Source organism: Cuculus canorus, chromosome 20 (genome assembly GCF_017976375.1).
Source record: "Cuculus canorus isolate bCucCan1 chromosome 20, bCucCan1.pri, whole genome shotgun sequence".
Taxonomy (NCBI): domain Eukaryota; kingdom Metazoa; phylum Chordata; class Aves; order Cuculiformes; family Cuculidae; genus Cuculus; species Cuculus canorus.
Genome location: NC_071420.1, coordinates 5,941,356 through 5,962,388, shown reverse-complemented (window position 1 = coordinate 5,962,388; position 21,033 = coordinate 5,941,356). Strand labels below are relative to the sequence as shown.

At 50.7% G+C, this 21,033-nt stretch overlaps 1 protein-coding gene across 1 annotated transcript in view; it reads right to left on the bottom strand.

Moving 5' to 3' along the window:
- The window catches only part of CAMKK1 (calcium/calmodulin dependent protein kinase kinase 1), a 77,772-nt gene extending 56,739 nt beyond the window's left edge, over nucleotides 1-21,033 (bottom strand). The window contains exon 1 of the mRNA XM_054085054.1: nucleotides 20,910-21,033. The gene's annotated coding sequence lies outside the window, so the exon portion shown is untranslated. The remainder of the gene's footprint in view (nucleotides 1-20,909) is intronic.

Below are 21,033 nucleotides of genomic sequence, written 5' to 3'. Positions count from 1 at the left end.
ATGCTCTCAGTTTACTTTGCAATGAGATTCCGCTTAGGCTCACAGCACTTAACATTCTTAATTAAGGGGACAGGGCCAAGAGGAAGATCCTGGCTGAAATTCATACTGTAGCAAAACAAAACTGCTAATGGGCTTTTTAATAAGGGTAGGACTGCCAGTCCCTCCTCTCCTGAACAAGGTCAGTAGACGGGGAGAAAAGATCCCCGGTGACAGCATCGCTTCCCCAGACTCCAGTTGCCCACCACAAGCTTGTCCTTCCCCAGAGAAATGGCAGGAGAGGTAGGGGTGACCGTATGCAAGGAAAACCACGTTGTGTGGGCAGGAGCAAGCCCAGAGCTGGTGGGGCATGGCTGAGCCACGCTTGGCTGTAACTGGTGCATCAACAAGCCCCTTGCGGGCTTCCAGCAGGAAGGCTCCTGCTCACCACAACAGGGAAGGTACTGCCAAGGAAAACAAGCCAAACACAGCCGCAAAGTGGATCCTTGGAGCTGCAGGGACTGGACGGGGCCTCTCATGCTCCTGGGAGAGGCTGCAGGGACACATTGTGGGAAATGGGTTAATGGCATCCAAAGAGAGAAGTCTCCGCAAAAGTGCTGACAGGTAAATGGAGCACGGGAATGACAGCCCGCTGAGAAACAGCATCCTGCACCCCTCGTTGGGTGTCAATCACGCATTCCCCAAATTAGAATTAAATAAGATGCTGCCGCCTCTGCACCAAAAATTATTCATTCCATAAAAAGCACCTTGCTTCATCTCTCTTATGAGTCTTCCACTCCTCTCCAGGCCCTCTCAGTCCTTTCCCGCAGGAGTCACTTGATGAAGGAACTTTGCTGATTGCAGACTTCTGTGACCTTTTTTGCAAAGGGTTAAACGAGCATATCCACGAGGGGATGGCCAACGCTGGAGGAACGGGCCCACCTTCAGATACACCAGCAACAGCAGGGGGAAGGGGATTATTCCCATTGCAACCAAGCACTGCAGCCACTTCGCTGAAGGCAGGGGGAGTCCCACCAACCCTTCCATTGAGTTTATCATATTCTTCTTCCAGATGTGCAGATTCGCACCAACCTCAACACATGCCTCATTTGCTTATTAGGTCTTGTTAGAGTTACAGCAATGCTTAAAAGCACAGATTTCTTGGGGAAAAACAGCTGGATTGCAGCTGTGCTTGGCTCACCCAGTGCTTTGGGTTGGCTTCATGCGAATTGAACAGGTTTTCCAGTCACAGCCCAGCAGCCTGGGCAGGAAGAGATGATGGCGCGTGGTCTGACACAAAGCAACTTCTATTGCTGAGTGCAGGAAGGAGGTAGAGCCAGCAGGTTGCTGCACAGCCCATGGATTCAAAACCAGCTGCACAATGGGACAAGAGTCACCTCCTTCTTTCAAGCAATTACTCCACACTTTCCAGCCCAGAGGAGGAATCACCGCTGTAGAAGGAAGGAACCCAAGCCCCTGCTGGCAGCCCAATACTTGGAAGCCAAGTTTTACTCCTGACAGACATCACACAACCCCACCTTGCTTCTCCTCAAAATGGGGCAACTCCTCGTCCTCATCACGGAGTCTCACCACTCCTGTCCACCTGCAGATCTCTCACCAAGTGCCACGCTGTCATCTTCCACTGCTCAAACTCCCGACTTCCAGAAATCCACTGCGGCACTTTCATCTCCTGCAATGTTTAACTGGGACAAATGCCAGCACATACATTGCTGGAGTATTGCTTAGTGAAGAACGCAGAGCCATAACACCAACCAAAAGGTTTCAAGTGGTAATTAAACAGCTACAATAATAAATAATAGATAAACTTCCAAGTGTTTGCTCATTTCCCGAACATCTCCCATAAATCCTAACTAGCCAAGCATGCTTTGAACAGTGACAGTTGTAGCTTTTCCCTTCTGAGCTAACTCTGTGCCATTTACTTAAAATAGAAAATTCAGTAGGAGAAAGACAGGTTGAAAAGTAGCAGGATTTTGGAAGTATTTTGAGCACTCAAACCTGCTCTGAACAACAAATATTTAATGTAAGTGTTTACTCCTTTCTCAATCTTATATTATAGACAAATTGTACACACTTGTTTCAATGCCTCCAGCTGGCCAGGCTGCTGGTGAACAGCCTTCATACGTGATGCTCGCTGGTCCGGCTGCACTGCTGCCAAGTCTCATGGAAACCAGCACCAAGATAAAACCCTGGCCTCAAAACCACAGCCTAATCAACCTTCCCTGAAGTACCAGAGCTTTGCTTTTATGCAGACAGAATTTCTAGTTCAAGCTTTTGAAAGCAAGCGTTGTGTTAAAAGGAAAAATAAAGAAACCAATGCAAATCTCCTCCCCCCCCAAAAAAAGGAAAAGTGGAATTGTCAAAACAGCCCGAATGTTCTCCACAGCCTTTGGCGTTTGCTAAAGAAGGGGCTGGAAAAGGTCAGGGCGTTTGGCTCAGCAAGGCTTAAAGGAGCTTCAGTTTTGGGGTGGGGGGCTGGGGCACAGCACTGAGCTGGGGTGCCCTGCAGAGCGTGGGCAGCCACGCCGCGCTCAGCCTCAGGAGCTCCTCGGGCACCATTGGCCTCTGTGCCACATCGAGACTCTCTCCTGCCGCAGCGCGGGGATGCTCAGCCGTAACCCCCATCTCACCAGAGCTGACCAAGCTTTTAGGGTACATACTATACAAAAAGGTGCAAAAATGCCTACCTTAATATTCCAGCTGGTACCTAATCCCTTGAACTCCCCTGGAAAGGTGCTTTTCATTTCCAAAGAAAAGTGAGTTAATGTTCTTGTCGGTGCCGCTGTGCGGAGCGGCAAAGCCTCTTTTCGCCGCGCAGGGCCCAGGTGACTGTTTCCAAGGGATTAGCTGTTACTGCATTTAGCTCAGTAAAGGGTTTATCTCAGCCATGTTCCCAAAGGCTATGAAGACATTCGCCGGCCGAATTCCCGCAGGCTGACACCTCGAGCAGCCGCGGGGCTCGGAGCGCACCCAGGCGAGGCATGAAATAATTGCTAGGAGTAGGGAGTCTTTTCACCCATCGCTGGCACAAGAAGCCAGGGCAAGACACAGCTCTGAGGGATACACCCACCGCTGGCTGCCAGCAGACAGGGCTCTCTAGATCAGAGAGGGGTGAGGGAGACAGGGGCAGGAGAAGAAACATTTTTCAAAGCCCCAGCCCAGGGCAGGCACCAAGTCCTGCAGCAATCTGTCTGCTGATGGTCACAGCGGCTGCCGTCAGGGATGTCTGGCTGCCAAACACACGAAACACGTATTCTAGAGCCTCTGGAAATTGCATGGGCTGAAGCCATTGGACTTTTGCCACCAACTTTAATCTAGAGCTTAATCAGACCCTGCTAAACACTGAGCCGGGAGCAATGTTAAAGGGAGCACCGGTGGCTGCAGGCACCCTGAAGGCTTCAAAGGAGCAACCAGTTCGGCACCCGGGCTCCTCTCTAACCACTATGAGCTTTCAGGCAATGAAAAAGAATCACGTTTTTAAAAAAAAATCCAGATTTTATGTGCTGCTTCTCCTGCTAGAATGGATCCAGCATCAACTCCTATCTCATGCCTGCTCCATCCTCTTGAGCAACGACTCAGGTTTTCATTAGTGCCAAGGACAATCGCTGAAGCTCTGGGATTGCTTCCTAAATTTTTCAGCAGACCAGAGGGAAATTCATATTTTCCCACTTGCTCATCGAGAAAGTAGGCTGGGGTGGGGCTGGAAACACTTACAAAGCCCAAGGATAAGAAATCCCGCTCTGCTGCTGCCTCCTCTGCTCCCTGCAGCCTCGCAGGGGGTTCTGCTGGCATCTCCCAGCTGGTGAGCGCTCACTTCATCGCACCAACACTGCTGCCTGAGTCCCAGAGAGAGCTTTGCAACAGCAGGGTCAAGCGGCTGATCCTGGGGGTATCGGGAAAGGGGGACAGAAGGAGAACACCTGAAGATAGTAGGGAGCAGCAACCACCAGGCATTTAGAATAACACAGGTGGTTTCACAAATGGAGGGGAGGAAATAAAGGAGAAATGAGACTGAAGATTGAAAACAATTTCCTAGTGTTTGGCATGCTCTAAAATTAGTGCTGTAATGGATCTCATCAGCTTCCATTTATTTTCCATTCTAAAGACAAGAATTCAAATAAGCAAGCTGCAGCAAGAGGAACGCTTGCTTGGCTGAACAGCCAACACAGGCAGCGGGGCAAGCGCAAACCCGGCTATGCCATTCCTGCTGCCTCTTGCTCAGGATTTTCCTAAATGACAAGTCAAGCTGGAGACTCATTTTGCTTGACTAAATTACAACCCCACCGTTGCATTTGTGACAGAGCAGGGAGGGCCAAGAGCTGCTCTGGCGGTTTGCTCCAACGGCTGTGACTGCACGGGATCAGCTCTCGGCTGGGCTCGAGTGCCCGCTGGCCCCCAAACCCCACACAGGTTGGTGGCAGGGCCACGGGAGGACAGTAGGGATGCCCACATACATCTGCTGCGCTGATCTGTGCTCCTTGAGGACCTGGACCACCAAGCTCTGGCACAAACAAGGGTGTTTTCCAACTGAAAAAGCAAGCAGCGAATCGCTACAGGCTTTATCTTGCAGCTCTCACAGTTACATTACTCCCCTTTTCAAACACACACACCTCCCAGGTAAAGGTTTTTAACGCACCAAAAGGCTGTAGAGCGCCGGGAACACACAGCACCACCTGGGAACCTCTGGAAAGGCCACCAAGCTCGCTCAGGAGCTGCAATGAGAGCACTGATGTGATGTACCCACTGCTCAGCAAAGTTTTAGACCAAATCCCTGATGCCAGAGGAGAACGGGCAGCGTCACTCAGCTATGAGGTATCAGAGATATTTCAGACAGCCAGATATTCCCATGCAGAAACCCATAAAAAGTCACCTCCTCACTCCCCCAGCTCTCTTCGCATTATTGCTAACATGGATGTGACTCACTAGAGCTGGGTTTATATTAAACTCCTGAAACAGATTGTTTGGCTGTTATGTAAATCCAGTAAATGTTAAACTACCAGAATAAATCAGTCAAGCGGTTACCAGAGCCAGCTCTCTGGAGACATCCAAGAGAATGATTTTTTTTCTTTTTAAAAAGGAGAGGTGGCAAGAGATGGGGGGGGGGAATTAACTAACAAAAAAAATCTCAGAGCAGCCTTTCAGCAGAGGGAGAGCTGTGCCAGCGGCTGCCGTGGCCCCCCTGGAGCTGCTGGGAACATCTTGCCCAAGTAAGCACAGGTAAATTACCCGACGGCAAGTCTGGGCAGGTGAAGTTATCCCACCCCCACCTGCACAAAACGAGCTGTATCAGCAGGACTGCATCCTTCCCCTGCCACCCAAAACAGCCTGGGGGAGGCCAACGGGACAGCACTCATCTTAAGGTTAGGTCTTCACCCATGACATGCCTTAAAACCAAATAAAACCCAAACCAGGCATGAAGGTGCTACTTCCCACCCTGTCCCTGGGAGGTTCTCCTCCAGAAGCTGCCCCTCTGCTGATGCAGAGAGGGGACATCTGCCACCTGGAGAAAAGCCTCCTGCTCCCAGCGACGTCAGCGAGCAGGCACAAGGACAGGTCTGAGAATTTGCAAACACCGGTGTTTTTACCGGAGAACCGACTCCAGGATTTTAAACATTCTACAGGCCAAAGAATTAGTCAGAAAAAAAATTATCTGGCAAATAATCTGCAGCAATAAGCAAAACCAGAGCACACCACCATCTGCTCAGACACCTCCTCAGGCAGAAACAAGGAGCCTTCAAGTTGAAGTCTTCCTTTTGGATCTACCTCGATAACCAAGCTCCCAGGCTCCAAGCGCTCCTATACCTACATTGGCCACATAAAGAAGAAACAGGTAGAAATTTGGACCCCAAATCTTGGTTGTAATGTAAAGCGCATTAGTTGAGCTGCCCCTCGAATGGGCCACATCCAGCAGAAACTGCCCCAAGCGTCACATTCCCTATCCCAGAGAAGGGCAGCCGGAGCCTGGGGGTCCCTCTCAGATTCGCGCACTGCTGGGGACATCTGGGCAGGGCACGGTGACCCAGTTGGTCTCTGCACCAGCGGAGCTCAAGCTCCGTTTCTAACTGCTCCAGAGATGCACCGGTAGAGCAATGTGGACACGGCACCAAAATAAAGCAGAAGAGATCTCTGAGGTCTGTTTAATTAAGTATAGTCTGGGAAAGTCTGCTTTTGTTAAACACTGCCTCAAAACAGAGCTGAGTAAGCCACCAAAGGAGGAAAAACCACACTCTTTAGCTACAAGTTGTTATTATTATAGGCTTAATAGCAAAATGGCTTGGTTAGCGCATAACCTGAGACTGGAGCAAATGTTCCCCGCCTGGGCAAGACCCAGCAAGACTACAGACCTGCATCATAGACCTACAGAAGGACTCGAGGTTCAGGTGGAGAGCAAAGGCATTGATTCACACCAGGCTTCCCTGGCCCAGGAAAGCTGGTTAGAGATGAGCAGAAGAACGTGTGTGTTGTCATGGGCATCGATGGGGATGGGAAGCAGCGCTGCAGCAAGGTCAGGTCAGCAGCAGGAATTGATCTCTGACCAGGGCCAGCGTTACAGAGGGGAAGATGCAGGAGCTCCAGAGATGGACAACAGAAGCACAGACCACCAGGGAAACACTCCACAGGCGTGCTGAATCCTGAGGGCACCTTAACCAACACCGCATCTTTGATGTTGAACTTGCATCTGCTTCACCACAGGCTACTGCTTCCTCGCTGTCCCCTTCAGCAAAAGGGAGGTGATCACACATAACCCCATAGGTAAAAGGCTTTGGAGCAGGGGATAAGCGGTATTACTGCTACTGAGGCTCCTCCTGGGGAGTCCAAGGCAGGACAGCAGCCACCGACTGCTCTGGGGCTGGCAGGGCATTGCTGCCACCAGCCCCACAGGCACCACCAGCTCCCCACTGACCCCATTGCGAACACGCAACCCATCACAAAGAATTGTAACAGACACCTCCAGAAACCATGGCACTTAAGGCTCTTTTCTGACTATTCAACGAAGAAAAAATCTCTCGCTTCAAGTTAAAAAACAAACCCTTTCTCAGTCTTTTATTTGCTAATTAAAGGCATTCATTGTATTCAGATCTCATTTTTTTGTGCATAATGTTTTGCCCATCTGTTTGATTAAAAAAAGAATCCAACCACCCAGCTTCATTAAGCTAATTAGGCACATTCAGCCATTGGTTAATATTCTGAAGTACTTTATAATTATTCTCCCCCGTTATTAAATATCCTCCAAGGATTTTCTTTTCAGTGCTACACTCTTTATTAGCCAACACCCAAGTGAAACTGCATTTGCCCACTTCTTACCCCCATGCAAATGTCCCACCGACTCCTTTGAAGCCTTAACCACTGTGAGACACTCAAGTCCAGGAGGACAAAAGCTCCAGAAGCTGATGGGTGGCAGGGTAGGAGACAAGACTGAAAGATATGCAGCAGACACATGGCTCGTCTTTTACATAGGGTCTGATTTCAGAAGGAAATCATGTTAAAAACAGTTAGAATACACTTTTTTTACTGCATGCTCTAATTTATACAGTTCTGGTCCCAGCTCTTGGCCCCAGCTGACACCAAGAACTCCCTTCTTGAGAAGGGGCTGCAAGAGATAGCAATAAACTCTGTACTCACACGCACTACGGATTTGTGGCCACTCTTCCTTCCTGAAACAGCACTAGGCTTGAGATGTGTGTTAAGAGCTTCTAGAAAACAAGCCGGCAGATCATTTATAGGAAAAGCTATGCGGAGTCAGGCTCTGTATCCTCCTTGCCCCGCTTTCTGTCTCCAAGCGGGGCCAGCAGCAGATGTTTGGAGGGGTGCTGGTGCAGAAATTAAAAGTTTAGAGTTTATCCTCCTGATAGCACCTCCCAGCTTGAAGCAGTCACTCGGAAAGCATCTCCGAATTTGTCTACCACCATTCTGAAGCTATTTATGTTTTCAGCCTCCACAACGCTGTAGGGAATTGAGCTTTGCCAAGTGACAAGCACTGCACAGAAAGCGCTATTTGTGCCATACCTGGTGGCCCCACAGGCAAATTCGGGCATCCCCAAGACACATCTCGCAGTGTTGGACCCCCCCACACTCAATGACCAACACAGAGCCAGCAGGAAGCCAACACGAAAGGCTGGTACAGTGTTACAGACCAAGAGGGAAGGGCAAGGGAGGAAACTGCCCTTTCTCTTTGCTTCTGCAATCCCAGTCTAACCTCTATTATTTGGAGTCAGAGAAAACAGCCAGCATTCATTCTCTCAGTTGAAAAGCTGGTTGCACTTGCAAGAAATCACTTGGTGGCAATTTAACTGAAGGAAGAAGAAATTTAGAGGTTGATGCAGCTGTGATTTGACACAGGCTGATTTGGGACCTGAGGAGAACCTGAACGGCATTTCCTTCAGGGCAGCCTATTCTCCTCTGTTCACACTGTAATTAGCTTTCCCTTTTTGACAGCCGGGCAGAGCCTGCACTGGCACTTGAACATTTGGCCAGTTCAGTTCTTCCAACTTCTCAATAGCCTGGCAACAGCACCAATTAATACAGAGCTCACCGCCCCACCGCGCACCACGCTGTGAGGCACACTGAAAGGCAAGCCTTGGCTCAAAGAGCTTATCATCAAAGCAGGCATTAAAAAGAGAGCTTAAGGAGTGATTCCCCCAAAGGCCAGTGCATTTCAGTGCGTGCTGAATTCCCTGGGAAGCCCAGTCCCAACCAGCACCCGCACAAACCAGCCTACCAGGTCTGTTTAGGGAGCAGCAGCGAGGAAAACCCTATCGAGTGACACAGGGCTGTCATTCAAGGTGGGACTTGTCAAAAGGATCATCCGTGACAAACTGAACACTTCGTGGATGAACCATACTCCCAGATTATGAAAAAAGACATTTTGCTCCTTCCTTAATGCTTCCTTTCATTCGTCTTGTGGGTTTGGAGCCTTCCAAGTTCAAGGTTTTAACCGTTTCCCTGTGATCTCAAGAGGTTTTCTGCATGCCATTTATAAACGACGAGGTGAAAGTCAGCCAGTTACAGGCTTCCAGCAGGTCTTGAAGGCACCCAAAGATCAGGCTGTGGTCACAGAGTGCTCTGAATTTGGCTTGATGGAACTTGCCTGGGGAGCATGATGGAGAGCTCTGACAAGCTGCAGGCAGGGCAGGATGATGAGCTCCTACTGCCCATTCAGAGTCGGCAGCTTTCAGGAGATCTCATTCCAGCTGGATGGAATGGCCAGCAGCGTTGTGGGCCTCCAGAGCGGGGAGGGTCAGGCTTTCCTGACAAGCTCTCCCTCCTTGTGCACACAGCCTTCCCCTGGAGAGATGCTCAAAACCAAAGGGGGAGCGCTGAAGGCTGGGCTGAGGTCCTGGGAAACACAAACCACGCTGTTCTTCTCCATCTTCCTGTTTCAAGCTGTTCTTAAAGTGCCACCAAGGAGTAAGCGAGCTCTGCTGCACATCCCACTAGCCACACAGGAATGAAGGGACAAAACAGAGCAGGAAAACTAATACCCATGTTAGTCAAACTCCAAAGCAGTGCTGGCTGTCATCCAGGGATGACTCCAGATGTGTGGAGCAGCCAGAACCCAAGATAAGGGACACAGCACACTCTCCTCACTTAGGTCCGTAGTGGGGACAACCATCTTATCCCTTTGCTGAAAGGGAGATGACTGTTAACAGGCAAACCACAGCTTTAGATTTCCAAAGGGGCAAATCCACTGTTTCACTCCCCTGAATTCCCTTTACTCGGGCTGAATCCACCTCCTGCCACCAACTCCAATCACCTTCCCAGACTTACCAGTTCAGGAAAACTGGTCAGTACCCGTGGGAGGGGGAAGCACCATCCCTCCCACCCATTTGGGAAGAAAGCGGCAGCCTCCCAGCAAAGCTGCCCCCGTTAACCCAAAGGGCGCAGCCAGGGTGGTGGTTGGTGCCATCTCCCCACCACTGAGCAGAGGGAACGTGTGCCAGAGCTGAGAGACGGCAGCCCCACAGCGTGCCAACTATGGATTTACATCCTCCAGTGAAACCACCACCCTCTGCCCCAACACAAAACAAATCCCTTCAGCGGTTTCTTCTTGGAATCTGCCAACTCACCAGCCAGCCCAGAGGACAGGAGGACGCTGCTGCCTGGACAGACCTACACCAGCACCCAGCGGTGCTGCAGAAGGGTCACCCACCCTTCAGTCTGCTCCCCTCACCCCCAAACTTCCTTTCCGTTTCCCTTAAGATGACGTCTGCAGCTAAACGAACACATTACAGCAGAAACTGTATTCTTAATTTGTCCCTCGGGTGTTTTGCTGACCCTACCGAGAACTATATTTATATGTGCAATTTCCTGGCCAGGCTCATTTGCAGTCCCTTCCCCCCTGGCTGCCTGTGCAAACCTGGCCCAGAATCCAATTAGTTGCTACCGCCCTTTAAATCAAAGCAATTAAAAAACTCAAACAAGAAAAATAAAATTAGGGATGCGAATTACATCATTCTCATTACGTGTCTAAATACTTACAATTCCCATGCTCTCTGGGTGGTGGGCTTCAAAGGCGAGAAAAGTGACAGGTTTCCAAGCACACAAAATTGTAGCCAGGAAAAACACTTTGACAGGAGGGAGATTCTGCCCTCCCTAATCATCAGAGCATGTTTGGTTTAACGCACCGCAGAGCCAGACACGGGACCTGCCCGGCACCAAGGGAAGGAGCATTTGCTCCCCAGCACCTGCAAAAGGTGTGGTGAGCCCAACAGCTTCCACATTCATACACGGAGCAGCAGCCGCAGTTCCTCTGGTTTTCATAGAATCACAGAATAGTTTGTGTTAGAAGCGACTTTAAAGATCATTCAGTTCCAACCCCTCTGCGACGGGCACGGACACGTCCTACTGGATCAGGCAGCCCAACGCCCATCCAACCTGGCCTCGATGCAGGTTTTAACGCAAGGAACCTCCTTCCACCCACATCTCCTCTCCAAGACTGGGAAGTGAGTGTCCCAGCCTGGACACCAGCGGTCCCAGTCGCCAGCACCGCTCAGCCTAGGAGATACCAGAAGGGTTCAGAGGAGGTCAAGAACTTCAGAACAGCCAAGTCACTGCTGGGAATGATGCTTCTCAACATCAACACAGTGGCTGGGATGACTTTGCTTCAACATATTGACTGTCCAGGAACAAGCAAGCTGCCTCCAGGAGCTCAGCCTGCCCTGAACAGTGCAGTCACCTGTACCCGCTCCCAAAAAAAACACAGGAGCTTCACTCACACCTCCTGCCTTCCAGAAACCAGACCTGCCACCACATCAGGGGACCACTGATGGACCAAAAAACTCTTACAAGAGTATTAGACAGCTCAGCCTGCTGGAGAGTGGATCAGGAAGGGGTCACAGGCATCTTGCCAGGAGAGTAAAATGAGAACTGCAGAGGCATCGATTGATCTACATGTCATGACAGCGGAACAGACAGCTCCAGAGGCTCAAATCAGTACACCTGCCTGGTGGGACAGGGATTCTCTACGGGAGGGAGCTCTGCCAAAATAAATATATTAAAGCACACTGATGAAATAGCTTTCTTCATCGACTCCCCGATCCCACACCCTTCCTTTAGTGAGGAGCAGATACACAGGGACAAAGCTGTTAGACATTTGTGGAAAGCCACCAGCTTGGAAGAGCAAATTCCCCAGGAGATGAACAGCTCTGAGCCATCTTCCAATTCCCTTGCATGCAGCTACACTGACAACTCGCAAAGACACTCTGCAGAGCTCCCTCACGTGCCAGGAACCAGCTTGATGGTGAAGTGTCAGCACATTTCTAGGTTAATAAAAGCTGGAGCATGGGAAGAGAGAGGGAAGGAAGGAGGCCGATTGTCTTAGAAACGGGAATGGATTTCACAGCAGGAGAATGTTTCAGGCCAAGGAAATATTTGTTCATACCTAAAGAACATGGAATATTAAAGACGATGGAAGGTTTCCTTTCCTCCACAGATCTCAGTGGAACGAAAGTCTCAGCACTTTGCAGTAACCACAACACGCCCTCAGTGAATCCAGGTGGTTTTTATCCAACTGGCAGCAAAAACTCAGTAACACCTCGCACTGTAGCCATGCCACTAGCGGGAGGCAGGTGCTCCCCCAGCCCCGGGTCCTCCCTGGGGATGGAGGGAAGCTGGGCAGGTCTTGAACCAAAGGCAGCCCAGCAACACGCTACTCTGGGGTCAAATCAAACATTTCTTTAGCAAACAAACAGCCCTTTGGCTGCGCATCCCCCGAGCATCTGCTGTTCTTTGACTCCCATCTGGAGGCTTATTTGCCATTGCTGTGGCATTTCAGACTCTCATCACCCGCTGCCCAATGCTGTACAGAGAAAACACTGATCTCTGCTGTGAAGTTTATGCTTTTAATGCAAAAAGCAACGAGGCAAGCAGAGAGATGTTCGGAAGAGCATGGGGAAAGCAGAAAGTACTGGGTTTGCCCATTCATTCATTTGGTGGCTGGGAAGATAGGAAAACTGTTTTCCACAGGGAGGGCATAATCTTATATTGCCCTTTTGCATCCGTGATAATCCTTCCGGATGGCAGATTGTTGATACGGTGGAATTCAGGTGGAACGTAGCCACATTTTAGCCCCTTGGAAACAGCAAACTCTTAAAACTAACGAAAAAAAGCCAGCTCAATTCTCCAGTCTGACTTAAATTAATCCATCCAGCATTAAGGAACGGACTCCCAGCAACTGCTATGAATAAACCATGCCTTTTTCTATTGCTTCAAGGCAAATGCCAAACCCTGCTCACATCAATACTGTATGAGAAAGGAAAACGCAGAAGCCTGATTAGAGTATGGAAACACGCTGGAAGAGGTGCCCGATCTCTCTAATGTGTGAGTGCACAGCAGTAATGTGGCCGGATTTGCCAGCTGTTGGTGAGCAGTGCTTCTGCAGGACAAAGGCAGGCAAAGCCCACACTGCACCCTCGAGTGGTCTGCGCTGACCCGATGGTGCTGTAGAGGAAGCTCCAAGTTCCCATAAACTCCTTTCTTCTGCCTCTTTGCTCAGCTGTTCACACTTCCCCAGCCTTTCCTCTGCCCGCACCGCACACATCAGAAGCTGAGCCAGAGGACCTTGTTCTCACCATTCCAACAAATCACACCCTGCACACACACAGTAACCCCGTAGCCAGCCCTGAGGAGGGGTACACGTTCCCGTTCCTTCTGCCCTCAACGAGGGCTGGCCTGACAAGCTGCACTCAGGCATCTTCCTCTTCTCCAGCCCCATCTGTCAGCCTAGGGATGAGGCGCCGACAGAACAAGGCAAAAAAAAAAACCTCATCTCTGGTCTGTTTTACACTCTGCTTTGCAGAGCTGGAACCCTCAGCTATCATTAACCTTTGTCAGTCGAGCCATCTGGCAGCTATAGGAGGGTCAATCTGGACTCCAGCGTCCAAGCATCTCATCAATAAGGGGTCAGTAGATGAGCCTTCTGTCCTCATACAGTCCCTTGAGGTAAACACACCATTAGCACAAGCAGACCCAAATCCTTGGTTCCAGCATAAATAATATCACAGCACTACCCAGAGAACATTAACAGAAGGAGGGGTTAGGAACTGCCAAAACTAAGCCTGGACTTGTTTAGGTGGTTGACTCACACACATGGACTGTAGAGGGTTTTGTCACAGGAACGCTGCACCAGGTCCTGCTGCCCTTCAAGCGCTTGGATTTTGATGGCCCAAGAATACTGCCTTTTATATAACTAGTATTCAAACCCAGTTCTCTTCCCTTCCCTCCCAGTTTTTCCACACCGATCTGCAACCGTTCATAAAAGACAGAGGAGAGAAGCTCTGAAGCAGCAGAACACACCTTTCCAATGCAGCACTCAAGTCCCTGAAGGGGTAAATCCAGCCTTTTTCTTTCGTGTAATCATCAATCACTTTTCACATGCTGCAGCAAGGAAGCCTCCTTCCCTAATGCAGCCGTGATTCATCCTCAGATCACATCCATCCCAGGCTCTTAATAAAGAGGCAGCTCACACATCTCCCAGCTTCTTGTCCACAAACGGGCATGGCCGCACGTGCTGGAGTTGCATGAGGGGAACACAGGGTCTGGAAGTAGACACCCAGTACGAAGCAACAGCTACAGATCCTCTTCTAGCACCGGTCCCTTCGAGCATCCCAATTTCTCTCCAAGAGCCCACACCAAAGCAGCAGATCAGGCTAAGACCATCAGCTACACTTAGCACACGAGGCAGCAGAAAGCCTCCAGTGATGCCTGCATGTTGCTACTACCATGGTGAGGAAGCACAAAGGCAGGAGGTAGAGAGTAACTTGGCAGAGCTGGATGCGGCAGCAGGACAGCATGGGAGCTGGTCCTTAGAGCCAGCCTCAAGCAGGCATGCATGCACACAGGACCCTGCAAAGCTGTGCCAGCACATTTTTTTTCCTGCTGCTGTATGATTCCTTCAGCTTTATCTCCTGTAGATGTGACAGCCTGCAATGGTGCGCTTCATAAGCCTGTGCCCACGCTACTTGCTTCTTAAAAAGCTCCTACCCTCACCAGCATTTCTGTGGTTTTAGGACTCAATTCTATGCTATAGAACGGAAACCTGAACTAACTATCACCTAGACGGGGAGGGGGGGGGAAGAAGAGAGAGACACCCATGCTGAAGCCTGTCCTGACTACAAGGAAATAACAGCAAAATAGTCTTTAAGTTAATATGCATGACATGCAAAAGCAGGGCAAAACCCAAGACAAGTGATGGAGTGGGTGGCCCAAACTTTGCTGCATTCGCAAGACTGCAAGATTAAATTGTGAATAATCTCCGCAACACAGGGACAGCTGAGAAACACCAGCATCTGACTGCAGAGCGCAGGGACAGCCAAGAAACACCAGCCACCAGGAGGACAGCAGCATCTGACTGCAGAGCACTGCACCAAACTGTCAAATGTAGGCACTGAAGCTCAGGTCACTAGAGCATGATGATCTCGCACCCCTTGGTACGACCGATTCACACCCTCACCAGTCACCAGCAGTCACAAATCCAACACTGACACATCCTCAGGAGGTGCTATTCAGCCTGGACTTCCACAGCACTACTTGCTTTGTGCCTTTCCCACCCCGGCTGAGCCCCTCGTGTCTACTCCCAGTTTAACAGCCATGCTGAGCGCTCAGTGTTGGGGTCTGTGAGTTCCAGGTTACCGAGGAAGTCTATAGCAGAGGAAACAAGTGAACGAGTCTTTGTATTCATTTACCATCTTACATATCAGACCATCCTTCTCCAGTTGAAAGCCTTTTGGGTCTGTAGGACTTGCTTCTGCTTAGCATGCTTGGACTCCAACAACCTTAGTAATGATCTGTGTAAAAAGTGTGAGCACCAGAGGCAAGATTTTTTTCCCCTGAAGTTGAATAAACCCTTATCTGCACAGCTCTGCAGAGTCAGAGTCTCGACCTGCACACTCCCCCCACGGTAACAGGCACTTAACAATCCAAAACGTGCCATTAATGCTTTGTCCTCACAAGGTCACACAATTCGGGAGCCACTCGGCTGACAAAAACAATCAGCACACCCCAGAAACGTGTGGGATATCACATAGGAACTGCAGGTTTCCAAGAGCTCCTCTCTTTTCCTCCACCTTGGCAGACAGCTCTGCGCACCCAATGGATTCATACAGATCCCTCTGCCCGGTCTCCGCTCTGCATCAAGGACTCCCACCAAAGCTCCGGGCTCTGATGTCAGCTGAAGAGGATGGGACATGGTTCTCTGCACTTACATTGGTGTGATGAGTGGAAACTACCAGAGACAGGGATTGCAAAAGGTGGCAAGAACAAGTGAGACAATAAGTTTGGCTCCACTGGCTGCAGTTGCCACTCTGCTCCAGCAGAAAGGAAGGCTGAGCTCCCACAGCTTTCCTGCTTGTGCAGGACATACACACGGCTGCTCTGCAGAGAGCACAGCACAGGGACGGGGGGAAAAGGGAAGGATGCTGACATCTCAGCAAGACATATTCAAGCGCTGCTCCAGCACAGTGGCACATCACAGCCTCACCGTTTACAGTCACACCAGAATAATTAGAGCAGTCGCTGTTAACTAGCTAACAGCTTCACCATATACTCTCTGAACAATACTGAAATATTAATTACAACATTTCCAGCCTTCCCTGAACACAACCACCAATCCGCAGACACACTGAAACTACCCCCGATACAAACAGGCTGAATTAATTCCAAATGTTTTTTGGCAAAAAAGAACTACAACTGTTCCAGATGTAGTTGCCCTAAAAATAACACCTGCCCAGGGCAGCAACCCAAAAGAAACAAGTCTTCAAACCACACCTTTATCCACACGGCATGACTCAGCTTGTGCTGGGTGCCATCAAGAAAGAAAATACAAGGGCTCAGCTATGTTTACTCCCTAACCCGCTGAGAAGCTGCTTCCTCAAAAGGTTTTGACCTTTCAAGAGAACTTCCCCATCCAGGGACAGCAGGACACGAATGTCATAAAATCATTCTCCAGTGTCATGGACTTGACACTTAGGACAAATACTTATGCTTCTCCTTCTGTTTCAGTCCATATCACTTATGCCAAAAATAAAACTGAAGACTGCACTGGAATAGGAAAATGTTTCTAAAGACTTAACCCAAGGAGAAAAAGGGACCAAGAAATTCAGACTGCAAATTCCTAAGCAAGTTAGAACTGCATGTCACACAGTGCTTGACTGCACCCCATCATTAATGATGAACTCTGTAAAACGATCACGTTTGTATTGTACGGGGAAAAAATAGACTGGAAAGCAAAACAGTAGCTGGAAACTAGGAAAACAGGAAGATAGGAGTCAGATTTCCAGATGGATTTTTTGATAGCCCTGGTGTTTGATTCTGGAAAACAAAACGCTACACTTGCTAATTCATAGCATGCCTTGAAGTAAGGTACAAGCCTTCCTTTGGAAGCCACCGGAGACCTCTCTCCTCTACATCTCTGACTCCATCCCTCTCCCTGTGCCTGTCACCACATGATACTTCTCCCCCCAGCCCAGCTCAGAGGGTCCCCAGCCGTAGGGCAGGCAGCTCCGAGGGACACCGCAGCCCCCGGCGCAGGGCAGATGCTGCCACCCAGGACCCAAGCGGCTCCACTTCTTCACAGTTCTGCACCATCCTCCGAAGGAATCTGCAACATCCTGGTCTGGTGCACATGCCTGGAACTGAGCATGTTTGTTTGTGATTAAGGACTCATTTGTTCAAGGCACCACTTGAGGTCAACTACACAAGCCTGAGAGTTTCTGAAGAGCTGTAAAGGTGTTGACACCTCATCCACCACCACTAATCAGCAGTCACCCTCCCATATATCCATGAAGTCACTGCAGCCTCTTCCCACCATTATCTTTCAGATCAATACCCTACCCCAATTTATCAATTATCAGGATTTCTTCTCTTTGGAAGATTTCAGACATTTTTCTCCAACCATGCTAAGCTTAACCGTGTCTTAATTAAAACAACGCTTGACTACATGGCATTATTTGATCTCAGTCATTTATCTGCTGTATCCAGTGCTTTGATGCTTTATCTATCAAAAACATCACTAACCAGCCTTCAGATCTGCCACGATGACTGCATTATGTCAACAATTGCTCTGTACACTTCAATCATCCCCACCGCTTTTCCAGCCAGCTACCCACATTCACATCTTCAGCTGCATATTTTCTGGTGTCTGGGTCACCTTCCTACATGCTGGATGCTTGCTTCTCAAAGCAAGTGACAGCCTGCACCAAAGCCAAACAAAGGACTGAAGTTCAGAAGAGAAGAAGCATTTGAAACCATGAGGAGAAAGAAGACTTTTGATACCCATCACTATATATTTTGAGGCACGAGCCACTAATGGTTTAACTCACACCAATTTTATCCTTGGCTTTTACGCTGACAGCTCAGCACTCGCTTTTGGCCAGAAAGTGGAGGGGGACTTTGCCTCCTGCCTGGCCCGCAGCGAAGGGACAGGCTCAGCTCATTGCCATCCCCAGCTGCCCAGGCACAGCAGCAGGGCTGAGCGGCAGTGAGCGTCTCCAGGAGGCTGCGCAGGAAGAAGTCACCACACAAGTAAAGAGAAGGGGTAAAAATCCACCAAGAAGCAGCATTTGCCCATCCTCCTTCACACTCGGGTGTCAGGAGAGCTCCTACTACAGCCTGACCCTGCCCAAATCCGGGCTCTACTGCTGACCTCATACAAACTATTTTCCCCTCCGACCTTTTGCCAACTTACGCTGCCCAACACTGTGTGCTCAGCATCCAGAGCCCCAAAGCCAAGTGCATCTCCCACGTAAGCCGAGCCTGCCTCCCACTACACTCAGTGTTTGTCAGGGCTTTGAGCTGCTGAACAGACCCTTCAATGCTCCTCCTGCCCACTATCCACCTGTACTTTAAGGCAGAAATGGGTATGCTCTTTCCAGGCATCAAGGCAGAGCTATTGCACATATCGATTTCAGCTGTTATCAAACAAAACACCTTCCACAACTCCAGCACGGACACGGTGCTCACACTGCGCTCCCTTCCCTCCGTTAGCTTGGCATGCACCGATTTGCATCAGACTTAAACTCTCTGCTCCTCAGCCGGGCAGATAAATCCTTCGGAGACCCAAAGCACCATGCTGACAGTCCGCAGAAGCCATCCAGCATCCCCAGCCTTTCCCTGAACCCTCTTACAAAAGAGGTCGCTCCTGCCTCTGCTCCCGGGTAGCAATGACCCTAAAAAGGCTCTTCTAAGGTCAGCGCTGACACTTCACAGAGGACCTGGCTTTCAGACAGGACCGTTCTTTCCACAGTGCAAGAGAAGCTGGCACGAACAACTGGGTTAATGCACCCTTCAGTAACCTCAGGGAACGGATTCCAGCGAGGAGAGGTGTTGCACTCTGGCAAGCAGACCCTCGGCTGAGGCACAGTACACGCTCAGCACAAGGTCACCTCTTCAAACCCTGCCAAGGTCTATACCATCACATAAGCTCTCGTGGTGACTACTATCTAAGCAGTGCTTCTTCCTCCAGCAAACATTGATAGGCTGTCCTTCCAGATCTCTTCTGCTGGAGGATAAAGACATTCCCACTGTAGCCACTTCAGAAGGGAAGAGAAGTCCAACAACCCCTTCCCAGCTAAAGAAAGTTGGGCTTCGAAAGTCTGCTTAGTGCAAGAACAATCGTATCCAGCGAGGACACTCAGCAGCACGTTACAGAAATAAGGCACCAACAGACTGTGTGAAGCGATGGGGGCACCTCACAGCTCTCCGGGGCGATGCTGGACCCTGAGCTCCAGCGGAGGATGGATGAGCAGCTCTGGGCCAGGAGCGGTCCTGGGAGCACACACACCCACACGTATCCCACTCCAGGCATGCCAGCTCCAACCCACAAGACATATCCCCAAGCAAGGAGAAGAAATAGCTGGAGATAGTTGTGGATTGAAGGCACTTTATGCCCACAAACACAGTTTGCCTGAAAAAGGAAAGCTATCAGGACTCAGTGGCCCAGCACCTACTGTGACTTAAAGCCAAGCCTTCATCCCATATCCAACAATAACATGCCTCAACCCCTCACTGGAAAGATAAAAGGCTGGTGCTTATGCTCCTGGTTGCTAAAATCTGTCCTTCCCGAGGCAAAAGCCAAGGGAGTGAGCCCAGGAAAGCCATTTATTGCTGTGCCTGGAGATTAATCCTATTGACACCGCGCGCCCCAGCCCGAGCGTGGCCCCAGCAAGGCGGCTTTGGTTTTTCTCTTCAAGCAACTGAGATAACAGCTCTCTGCTTGCCTTATCCAGTTTCAAAAGCAACACTTCAAAGCCATCCCGTGTCAAACCAGAACAAATCGAAGCTGCCAGAGATGCCTCACAGAGAGCCAATTAACACGTTATGGGAAGAGGCGCTATGAGCTTAACTTGGAATCTAACCGCTGTAAATAGAAAAGCAACAGTTCCCCGTTAAAGAGGGCCTTTTCCATTAAGATACAACAAAAAGGTAATTTCAGCTTCATCAGAGCAGCTGAAGAAAGCGATATCCCTGCAGGATCCGCAGTTTTCCTTGCTCACAGGCCTTGGAGCTGCAGTTTGTTTCCCGTCAGAGCCAAGGCAAGCGGGGAGGAGATGAGCAGCTCCTCAACGCCAGCCTGGCTTCAAGGGGTGTGCATCGAGACACTGCCGGGAGAGCTGAGCCCCAAGCCCTGACCCCCAGGACAATCCAGACCGGGGAGCTCAGCCTGGTCCCAAGGGCAGCGAGGAGGATGGGGAAGCGGTGCTGGAGCTGCACGGAGCACAGCATGCGTCCTCCCTTCTCCTCTGCCCCCTTTCCCCCTTGGGAACAGAGTGAGGGATGACTGGTGGGATGGGTAAATGGCCCAAAATCCCAGTTCTGGAAGGGTTATTGTTTTCCCATTTATTTTTGGGCAAGGTAAGAGCAGCAGCTGTGGCACTGCTGGTACCAGAGCCCCGCTGCGGCACCGGAGAGCAGATCTGACATCTGGAGGGGCTGAGAGAGAGACAGGGAACCCCTTGAGCACCCGTGGCCCTTCCACAGCGCCCCAGCAATCCTGCCTGTGCCCCCACTACCCTGTGCGGAATGGGGGGGACAAGCAGGAGGGGGTGGCAGAGGGTGCAAGCACAGGGGAGGGGAGGGATGCAAATACAGGGGGGTGAAGCATAGCATAGGGGAGAAAGCAAGCACTGGGTGGGGGGAGAGCTGAATGCAAGCACGGGGGGGGCTGAATGCAAGCACGGGGGGGGGGGCTGAATGCAAGCACGGGGGGGGGGGCTGAATGCAAGCACGGGGGGGGGGTTGAATGCAAGCACGGGGGGGGGGGGCTGAATGCAAGCACGGGGGGGGGGGGCTGAATGCAAGCACGGGGGGGGGGGGCTGAATGCAAGCACGGGGGGGGGGGGGGGGGGGGGGGGGCTGAATGCAAGCACGGGGGGGTGTGCAGGCAAGGGGAGCCCCGCGGATGTGAGCCCCCCGGCGCTCACCTGCCCGCCGCCGCCCCGCTCCAACGTGCCGCTGTTTGCAAGCCCCCGGCCAAGCTCCCCGGCCCGCGCCCTATCAGCGCGCACCGCCCCCGCGCCCTTGCGCCGCGCTCACCTCTCATTGGCT